Source organism: Melanotaenia boesemani, chromosome 19 (genome assembly GCF_017639745.1).
Source record: "Melanotaenia boesemani isolate fMelBoe1 chromosome 19, fMelBoe1.pri, whole genome shotgun sequence".
Taxonomy (NCBI): Eukaryota; Metazoa; Chordata; class Actinopteri; order Atheriniformes; family Melanotaeniidae; genus Melanotaenia; species Melanotaenia boesemani.
The window spans coordinates 15310571-15321793 of NC_055700.1; positions in this window are offsets into that span (position 1 = coordinate 15310571).

The window sequence follows — 11223 nt, forward strand, 5'->3', positions numbered from 1 at the left end:
GTAAGGACGGTAGTAATGGAAAGAGGCCTCGCGTATGTTTTGGTCCTTACTCTTGGAACAACTATGAGGCCGGTATCAGATGACCTCAGGATCCGCAAGGGCTCATAATTTAAAAGCAAGTCAGATAAATAAGGAAGCCTAAGATTATTAAGACATTTATAAATGAGTAAAAGAACTTTGAAATCAATCCTGAAACACACTGGGAGCCAATGTAGTGATTTTGAAACTGGTGTTATCGAAATGTTCCTGCCCTCTGGTCCTCATCAGACCAGTGCTGCAAAGTTCTGAAGTAATTGTAGGTTTGAAACACGTTTTTTTGGAAGACCAGAGAGCAGGGCATTTCAGTAATCTATTCTACTAGATATGAAAGCATGCATCAGCACCTCTGTGCTGTCAAGAGAGAGAAATGGGCAGACTCTAGTAATGTTTTTAAGATGTGAAAATCCTGTCTGTGACATATCTGATGTGTGGAAAAAAATCCAGCTCAGTCAAAAAGAACACCCAGATTTCTCACACACTGAGAAGAATTAAAATTATGTCATTTTGGTAAAATTACCTTTCTCGTCTTCAGAACCGATAATTAAAACTTCAGTTTTGTCGTGACTGAGCTGTAATAAGTTCTCTGCTATTCATGACTTAATATTTAAAATACAGTTTAAAAGAGTGTTAACTGGCTCCAGGTCATCAGGAGACACGACGATGTAAAGCTGTGTATCATCAGCATAGCTGTGAAAATCAATGCTGTGTCTCCTGATGACATTTCAGACCCTGCTCTTCCTCTGCTGCTCATTTCCTGACCTCCCATCTATGTTCAGACCAGACCTTTTTCACCACAGTTCAATAGAAGTTTCTTTTGTATGCATGTGTATCTCTAAATTGGATGCTCTCAGTTGTTTCACCTATACTAAGTGTTGCAGTCCTTTAATTTTTATAAAAGGAATTACCTGTAGTTGTCATATAGACAAAGTCTTCCTATTTGGTCCATGTTTTTTTTCTGGGTGATTTAATCCATCACCAGGAAAATTTCATTGTCCTTATTTGTCCATGCTGCTGAAGTTCATATATACATTTGATTTGCATTAAGTTACAATTTGGGTCAAATGTATAATTTCTCCATTTATTTGTTGACGTACCTTTAAAAGCTCCACAGAACAAACTTGATCCTGTCCCTTGAGATCATGGTGCAGACTTCAGGAGACAGGTGACTGTAGCTAGCAAGAAAGTCTGAGGTATGCAAACATCTTGTCCAGCTGTGTGTCATCATCAAAGATCATGGCTACTCACCTTTCCTCAAATGTATAAATTTTTTACCCGCTTGGACTTGTTGGGCTCCATAGAAAATTAAGAGATACTAAAAATACATAACTTTGTGAACATTTTCAAACAAGTTAATTGCTGACAGAACTGGAAACAAAAAAGAGCACATTAGAGAGGCAGAGTCTCCTAACAACAAAATGTTCAGTAATAAAAAAATGTTTTAATGAATTGTGGAGCAGTTTCAAGAATAGTGTTGGTTAATTATAAATACTTTGGATATGTCATAATCTAAGGTGTATAATATCAGCAAAAAATTTAAAGAATAAATAGCTGTAAATGCAAGGGCCACAGCTACAATCAATACTGTATGCCAGTGATCTTTAAGCCTTCAGGCAGCACTGTATTATAAACGGATTATGATTCAGTCATGGGAATCACTACATGAGCTAAAGAACACTTCAAGAAATCATGTGAACACATTTCACTGTGTCATCCATAATGTAGGTTTAAGATCTGTCATGCAAAGAAAAATGAGCCATGATCACGTGGCCATGATCCAGAGACACCACTTTCTCTTTTGGGCCAGAGTTCTTTCAACAACTGAAAACATTTGGTGTGTCATAAAATGCAAAATATGACAAAGTCCATCCAGTACTGCAGAGCAAAAAAAAAAAAAAAGAAAAGAAAAGAATCTTATATTGGGCAAGAACTGGACACATTCCTCTCCTATAAGGTCCAGTAATTAGTCTCACCAATTCCAAGATGTTTATGAAGATTTTTAAATTATTTTCTTTTTATTTACATTTTATGCAGCCACGTATATTTTTTAAAATCAGGGTTGTACAGTAAAGAAAGGCTAACTAGATAAACTTTAAAGGGCATAGGTTAGACAAAACAAAGATTTACAAAGCAGCAAAATAAATACAGTTTTCTTTGGTGTTGTACCAAGTCAGTGTGTCCTTCAAAACTTCTCACTGTTTGAACTCAGCACTTAAAAAAAAAAAAAAAAAGTTAAATTGATGCTTCTTATGTCCAAACCTTGAATTTGAAAACTGGTTTCAATTTGGTTATGTATGCAAGGATCAGCACAACAGTTTAAAGGTCAAGAGTTGTCCTAAGAGACCATTTGTTTCACACAACCGTCTGAGAAAGTCTCTACGGAAACCATTGGGAAAAGAGCAAGTGTTTCATAACTGAATCAGAAGATTAGATGAAGCATCTGTCCATCAAAGTGACGAGCAAACTTCAACCAATCAGCAAATCGGTTGAACAAAGTACAAGCATTTTTATCACACTTGAAACCCCTCATGTTGCTGCCACAATAAAGAATAGGTCCAAACTTATTTGTTACAACCAGAATTTTCACAAAAATCTTGCTGCTTTGCACAGTAGAGAAGAGGAAGGGGTCTTCCTGCATATGACGTTTTGAACTTTGAATACATGTGTTTTCTTGTGCTGGCCAATTTCACTACAAATAAGTTGCAGCTTATTGCTTACTACCATTTGGAATCCATAAACTGTAACAATAATTGTAGTGGCAATTTATGCAGTAGGATCAACTTTTCTAGCTCACAAATTTATTTTTAGACACACCCCCAGATATCTGACTCTTCAAATTACTGGTATGAAAGCCTAATCATGTCCATTCCAAAGTTTACAAGTTACAAGTTAGGAGCGCATGGCTCAGTGGGTAGAGTGGTTGTCTTGTAACCTGAGGGTTGCTGGTTTGATCCTCCGCCCATCAAGCTCATGTCAAGGTGTCCCTGAGCAAGACAACGAACCCCAAATTACTCCTGATGGGTTGTGGTCGAGTGCCTTGCATGGCAGCTTCCACCAACAGTGTGTGAATGGGTAAATGTGATGTGTGATGTAAAGCAATTTGGGTATCATTCCAGGCTAAATACATACAGACCATTTACAAGTACAAGGCCTATTTCAGTTAAACATAAAATGCACCAATCTGTGCATTTAGTGTTTTCCAACAGATCTAATCTTTTTCCAGCAGGTCATATTTTAGTGTTTTTGACTCCATTTTCCTACCTATCCCCCTACTGCAAATAGCTGACTCATGGTAAGGTATTCTTTTGTGCACTTGCAAAATTTGTAAGATCATAATCATGACAAACCATTGTTTGGGTAAGTTCAGAAGTGTCAACAGTGGTATTTCTTATTCATTTGCTTTTTTTGCTTGTCATGCTTCCTTGGTCTGATTGGTTACACTAGTGATCCTGCTTCCTCCAATAACCTGCTTGCATTTTTTAAAGGTGCCTCCTTTTTTCTAAATAGTTTGTACAGAGGACTTAACAGATGGTTCTCTCTATGTATTTATTAACTATCATACAGCATTGCTCCTTTCCACTCTGTTCACCTTCATAAATGTGTTTATTTAGTTTTTTTTTGTTGTTGTTTTGTTTTGTTTTCTCCATATTACTTAAGCGACTCAGCAACAGTGTGACAGATGATGGTCAGAGGTTAACTGCGAATCCAGGGCTGTCATTTGGTGAAAAGTATTATCTAATGGCACAGAGGATCAAATACTCATTTATATTAAGAGCTTCTGATGACTTATCTATAAGGATTACTACAGATTTAGTCAAGCTAGTGGCCCAGCAACTCAGTGGAGAGAGAGATTATCAATAAATCTTACCTCATTGACACAGTGAACTCTGTCATGGCCCAGGACGGAGCTCTGCTGAGCTGTAGCTGTTGGTCCCTCTGAGTGGCACTTACATTGAGGATATGGCTTGTGAGAAAAGCATTCCTCCTTTATAATGGATTGAATAGTGCAGCTATGAAAGGTGTTTTATTTTGCACTTACTGAATATTTTTTTTTACAATACAATTGAATTTCCCTTTGGGATTAATGAAGTATTTTTCATTCATTTCATTCATTAAGTAGAGCCAGAGGTTAGGTGTGTAGAAGAAAATTGCATTCCACTGAAATATTTTTAAAACAGTATCATAATACATATTGGCAAGATTAAGCTTCTAGACTCAGTAATGATACCTCAAGGATATGTGGAGAAAAACAGTGAGGTGAGAACTCAACAGACTTTGCTAAAGTGACAAATTAAGACACTTCCTCCACCACACACATTTGCAGGTCAGTATTCCTTCATGGGTAATGAGTCGACCCGCCTAACAGCTTTCTCTTATGTTTGTCCATATTATATGAACATTGCAAAAAATTAAGGTAATTTGTATTTGGTTAATTATTTCTCTCCTTTAATAATACCCATTGGTATTATACATTGTTGGGACGCCTGATTAGTCACCATTGCAATGAGGCCTAATTTGTAAGGAATATGCTTTTGTGGATTGAGCAACCAAGCTAAATGTGTGCATAGCACTCTAAAACATGTGCCAAAATCCCTTGCAATGTTCTCCTGTTGGTAATCACTCTTGTTTTGAGTTGCTTGTTGGATTGGATGGTTGCACTCTCGCACAGTAATACGGAAATAACAACACATATTAGCCATTTTTACAATGAACTCATTTTACACTGTCAGTGACCTCTATGGTGTGTGGAAGATCCAATACGTAGCCTCAGCATCCTGGTATCTCTTCCTCATGCTAGTCAGCAGTCTGGTCACATTTTGCTGTGGGATGGCATCCCATTCCTCAACCAGGAGCTCTTGAAGGTCAACCAACCTCCTTTTGTTGATTACTCGAACAACACAGTGTTAAACTAAGTTGACGTCAGGACTCATGATAGGGAATACTATCCTCTTCTTTCCCAAATTCTGGAAGTATAATCCTGCCTCTGTGGGGGAGAGCATTGTCATCCTGGAGGATGGAGTTATGTCCCAGATTCTGGAGATATGGGATTACCACTGTCTCTAGAATCTCATTTCAGTATCTGTCTTTTAAATTAAGTACCAATCAGGTGCTACCCGACACACTTCCCCTCAATGTTTACTTATTACCACTAGGGGGCGACATATAGCCTTTATTATCCAAGTCAAGATAAAAGTAGCATAATCATGAATGGTTCTGCACCCCCAACAACACAGGGACACTTTCATTATTAGTCTGAAGATAAATATTGTTTTCTCATTTTTATTATCTAATTTATTGGTGAACATGTTTTTGCAGCATCTGTGAATTTTTGTCTTGGCTCTGTATATTGCTTTTCAAATGACACATAATACAATAATTGAAAGGTTTACAGAACATAGGACAGATTATGTGAGCTGTGGTAGTATTTAATTTAACCAGTGCAATAAAAATAACACTGAATGCTTTATTTGTGAGCTGTTTATGGAGCTATTATCAAGTAGATGCCAAACAGACAAACAGACAGATAAGTTATGTTTTCTGGATATCATGTAGCTATCAAGAATTCTTTAATAATATATTTTACACAGCCTCTGTCTGAACACTTTGATGTGGTGCTACATAAAACTATATGGTTTAAGAGTTTGTTCATAATTTAATCCCAACAAAATATCAACTTTATTTATCATCATATAATCAAATGCTTTTGTTTTTTTCTTTTCTAATATACATATATTTTTAATAAATACATATTGTCATATCACAATAAAAACATAATACACACCTGATAAATGCCTCTGATTTGATCTGTTTTGTCTTTATTTGCTTATAAATAAGTTCGGTGTCATCTGCTCTGCATTTAGCTGTTGCATGTATTTAATTCTCAGCATGTCTTTTCTCCAAACTTGGAAGTGGCGGACTTGGAAGAGCACAATTGTGTATGATCACTGGTTACAGATTAAGGATTGAAAGATATTCATGGCACTGCAATAAGAGAAGATGCTCTCATGTTGCATATAGAGTTAAGTTCTATTTTAAATATTTAAGTATTACATTTAGTAAGTGACCCACATTGCTTAAAACATCCTATGCATTCCAATACTGTTAGCAACACTCTTGAATTGAACTTCTTAGTAACACTGAAGCTGCCAAAATCTAAGGAGGAGCTTTCATTTAGAGATGTAAGGATGGCGAGGAACTCAGGATAAATAGATGTTGTGCATGGACCTTTACTGCCACCTAGTGGATCCTGAGGTACAGCACTTCCTGCTCCAGTACAGTACTGTAGTGGAGCAGCACTTGTAGGTGGTCTGAGGTGGGCCTCCTCGGTTGTAAATATTGTTTTGACACGTGTATGACCACTCCGATGTCTGTGACCTCTCACCCCTGAAAACTTAGCTTAACCACCTGGAGGTAGACTGTTCTTGATCTCACAGCACCTCCAACAAGCCACATACAGCTCTCTCCTTCAGTCTCCCTGTAAAGAACCTTAAGGTCTACTCTACTATGCATGCTCATACAAATACCTGAGAGTGTGTGTGCATGTCTGTGTGTGTGCGTGTGTGTGTGTGTGTGTGTGTGTGTGTGTGTGTGTGTGTACTTTTTTTTAGAAAAACAGCTCCATTACAAAGGTATTTAACATGGAGGTCTTTGGGACTGTGTTACTCATTTCCGACTGCAGTGGCTCATGTTTCTAAGTGTTAGTTTAATATTTTTGTTTGTTGGAAAGTTTGTTTGAGTTACAAATACCTCAGTTGAAACACGGGCAGAAACAAAACTGAAGCACATGCTGCCCTGTATAGAATCTGCGCACTTTGGTTTCCAGTTGTTTTATTTATTTTGCGCTGGATCTTCTGTCGTGTGTTTTACCTCTGTTGTTTGATCTGTTTAAATCTCAGGATGAACATTTTCAACACGGCAAGCAAAGGCTTGTCTTTAGATCGGTGTAAATAGGATTCAGCACAGTAAAACTAGCATTAGCTTTTGCTTATTTTGGGCTTAAGAACATCTGGGGTGTGTTATAACTGAAGCAGTCTCCTCAGATCATAATACTTTCTATTTTTTTGTGAAGTTATCAGTAAACTGCTAAATCTCATGAGGTCCTATACACACATAGGAGATTATGTGTGTAGCTATAATGAAAGAGTCAGATAGTGACAGATATCAGATGATATTAAAAACACAACCCAGGTGTGATGACCATTGAGCCCGTCCTCAGGCGGGCCTTTTCAAGAGCAATGTGATATGATGTTGCTGTTGATGAGCCTCTTCATCTGCAGAACATTTTTTCTTCCTACACGGCACCTCAATTCCTTCAATATAGTCATAACTCAGAACCCAACAAAGCAATCATATACAGCTCTTTGATCTGTTTTATCCCTCACTTTAGTAGTGTTAAGAAAGAAAATACAGCACCAACAATAGACCAAAATGTGTCTTACTCCCACTGCCTGGCCTACTCTCTTTTTCATTATCCATTCTCTTTTATTCCATTGTCCACATGCGGCACAGAACAATACAGTGCAGGCGGACAGGGTGGAGGCTCATGACAGGACTGGTAACATGATGACACACCAAAGGCCAGGTGAGTAAAATCCCCTTCCACAGTGGGACATGTGTCACAGTCCAGCCATATCTCCAACCTTTTTTGTGGTCTCTCGTCTCTCTTCTTTGGCTCTCTTCCCCCTCCGGCCACAACGATAAAGCTCCCATCTGCTGCAGGGATCTGGGTCCTTCTCTCTCTGAACTGATCCCTTGTAGCAGCTTCCCCTTTGTCAGACATGCTGGTCATGTTTCAGTTTTGACACCTCTCTGTTTTACACATACGATAGGTACCAAAGTTCTCCTGTTCTCTGGAGAAACGTATTGGAAATATGATAGTTGTCTCATTCAAAAGCTTTGCCCTTTGCAACCTTGATAAAAACAGTATTTAAAAAAAAGAGAGCAGAAAACCAGCTCTAAAGGAATGCATCAGTGTGTTGGTCCTTACAAAGAGCTGGATAATTGACGCTTTAGGTGACCTATAGCTTACCACAAAGGGCAGCAACCCTTAATTTTATAGTATTTTTGCTTTTTACGACTTTTTTTCTGAATGTTCTTGCTTTTCAACACTTTACACTTTAAGGTACCTTCCATCTACATGTATTTATCTGCCTTCTAGCGGTCTGGTTGTGTGTGTATATATTTGCTGATCTTTCCTTCCCATCCAATCATTCCTGGGGCTGTTGCTCAGCCATAGTGTTCTCAGCTGCTTCAGTGTGTCAGCGGTGTTGCTGGTGCTTTTACTCACAAACTTGCACATGCCAAATGTAAGTAACATGACCCAACGCAGCATCCTAACCTGCAGTGAGATTGTCTGTCACAGGTCAAAAAGACAGCTGTAGCGCGCTCAGACTCTGGCTTAAGCTGATAAAATCTTTCTTAATGGCACTCATGTGTGATATGACATTTGATTATCTTGTTACAGTTATGATAAAGTTAATATGATGTGATGTTGCCCCACAACCTTGCAAAGGCACAGATCTCTTATCTGTGCCTTTTAGCAAAGTGTTCAAAGTACTTTAGAATTAGCATGTATGCATTCATCTGTTTTATGGACTGAACTTATTTTAGTATTGACAAACTTTTATCCAATAAGAGGCTGAACAAAAGCATGCCAAAGTCATTCAAACACTGACACCTGAACTTTGAACTCTGAACCGAAGCATATGTATGCAGAAACTTCAGCTATCAGGTAGACTTAAAGCAACTAAAGAGGAGAGCTTGAAATTTTCTCTCAGCCCAAAATGACTTGCTGACCTTGTGTGGCGCAAGTCATTATGGGCACAATGATCACCATCTAAACCTGACCTCTTAAGTTATTTAAATCATCAAAACATGCATGATTATTCCAGCATCTTTTTACTCTAATTATTTGTTTTTTCTTAATAGTTCACACACTGCAGTGTTGTTAATCTGCAGAAGACAACACACATCGCACTGATGCAAAACTATGCCAAATTGTAAAATTATTAACTGGATCCATGTTTAGTTAGCTACGTTTGCTCTTTTAAATATGATTTAGCATGTTTGTCATAATACTGCAGTCAGATCTAATTTAGGATTTAAGGATCCACCCACACAACCAGTAGCTGTCACTAATTAGTTTAACCTTGGATGTAAATTAACACTGCAAGGCTACTTTCCCATAACCTTTACTCCCAGATGAACTGATTAGATTACTATGGTATTATGTCCAATTGTCTCTTTGTATTTCTATTCTGTTTGTTATTGTAAGCTACTCGTTAAGGGCTATTTGTGAAACAAAGTTCAAGGTTGCTGCTTCATTTGACTCACCTTTCTCTTCATTGCAAGAATACCTCAGCAGTGTTTGTCTAATGGAATGATCTGGGGCTGTGGCTGTGGCCCCAAATGTTGCCTGAAGATCTCAAAATGACAAGGAAGTTAAAGAACAAGTCTATTCTAATAATGCTCACAAGCCTTTGGAAATATGTTTGCTGTAAAATACAAACAGACCTGTCATCAGTGACCGTCCTACCATGTTGCACAAATACACACATATGGGCTCTGCATAAAGGCATTAATGCTGTTTTTGCCTGGGATGTGCATTTTTGTTAGAACATAATCAAATAGATCACTATAAAATAAATATCTTAAAGTGATGACATAGTTTGTTCTAAACTGCGAAAAACTGAACATATGGCATGAGTGTTCAGAGCAGAAATCACAAATAAAATGTATTTTCAATTGTGTTCAAATATTTGTGTAAGTCTGATTACATGAAATAAACTTACAACATGTTCTAAGTATCTAGTTTATCATCAAACCAAAAAATTTGAAAGTGAGACGAGGACTGTGACACGGTAGAAACAGAAACTTTCACACATGATCTGGTAAATTTAAAAAATATAAATGTTGTAAAAAAGCATATAATATACATTAATGTCAAAACTCAAATTTCTTTTCTTTTTGATGCTTTAATATGCTGCTAAGAGAAAAAGATCTTACATTGTACTTATTTATTTTTACATAATGTTGTAAATCTAGCCTATAAATGGTCAGTAAAACACATCTTTAATTAGAATTAGAATCAATTAATTCTTAAATAACTTGAAATGATGCAACAGTCTTATGAAAATACATCAACTCTGGCCAAGGCTAAGTCCCAAATCTTTCTAACAAGGCGTTAAAAAAATGAAACATTAAGAAATACATGAAAATACCCCACTATTATGGCATAATCAGGAACTATATCTCTCAAGATTCCCTATTCTTCAAATGTGTGCTTATTGTATTTAGGTGGCCTAACAGCACCAGGGGTTTATAGATTTTAACATTGTACCCCAGTTAAAATCACAACTTATGGTTACTTGTAGGTGTGAAATAATTTGTAGTTGTCATTTTACAGTTTTGGAGAGCGTGTGTTTTTGTGTAATGTTTAAGAGTCACGCAGCAAAAAGAATGATAACATTAAATAACAAATAACCTTGATTCAGCTCTGTTCGTCTATAACACAGACTGCATTTGCAAAGATTAGAATATTAAATCAAGTCTGGTAAATTCTCTGTATTACAGATGGATTATGTCCAAATAAATCACTAAATGTTGAGAAGGGGGCAGTAAATCTAAATCCTGTTGATTTGTGTGTGTGTGTCTTTTTTTTTCTTTTTTTTTTTTAATCTCCACTCGATAGTTATCATTGGCATTTGTGGATGCAGTGTTGAATTGTGGTCACTCACAATAGTTTTCAGAAGTGTTTCTGAGCACTTGCAGGCAATGCTGTACAGTCACATCTGGTTTTAATGCAATGCTGCTGGAAAGCACAAAGATTATAGTAATATGACTTGTTTTTAACTGGTTTCATGTGTGAGGTTTATCTTGATTATCTTTTAATCATTTTATGTTCCTTAGATTAAATCGCCCCCAAATTCTATTGCACTGTACGTTGATAGGTGTTACTTTGAAATTGTCAAGCTATTTCCTTACATAGTTTACATCCACACAGAGACAGAACCAGTTTAGTTTTTAAAAAATTCCATAAAGACATAATCGTTTTCAGAGATGTGCGCGTCCACACCAAATCAGTGAAAATGCTGTAGTATTTATGCCTGGTCAGTCAGTAAGGGCAGTAATAATGTCACAGAGATACACCAAAAACAGAATAAGACATGGAACATGTGCAATGTAAGC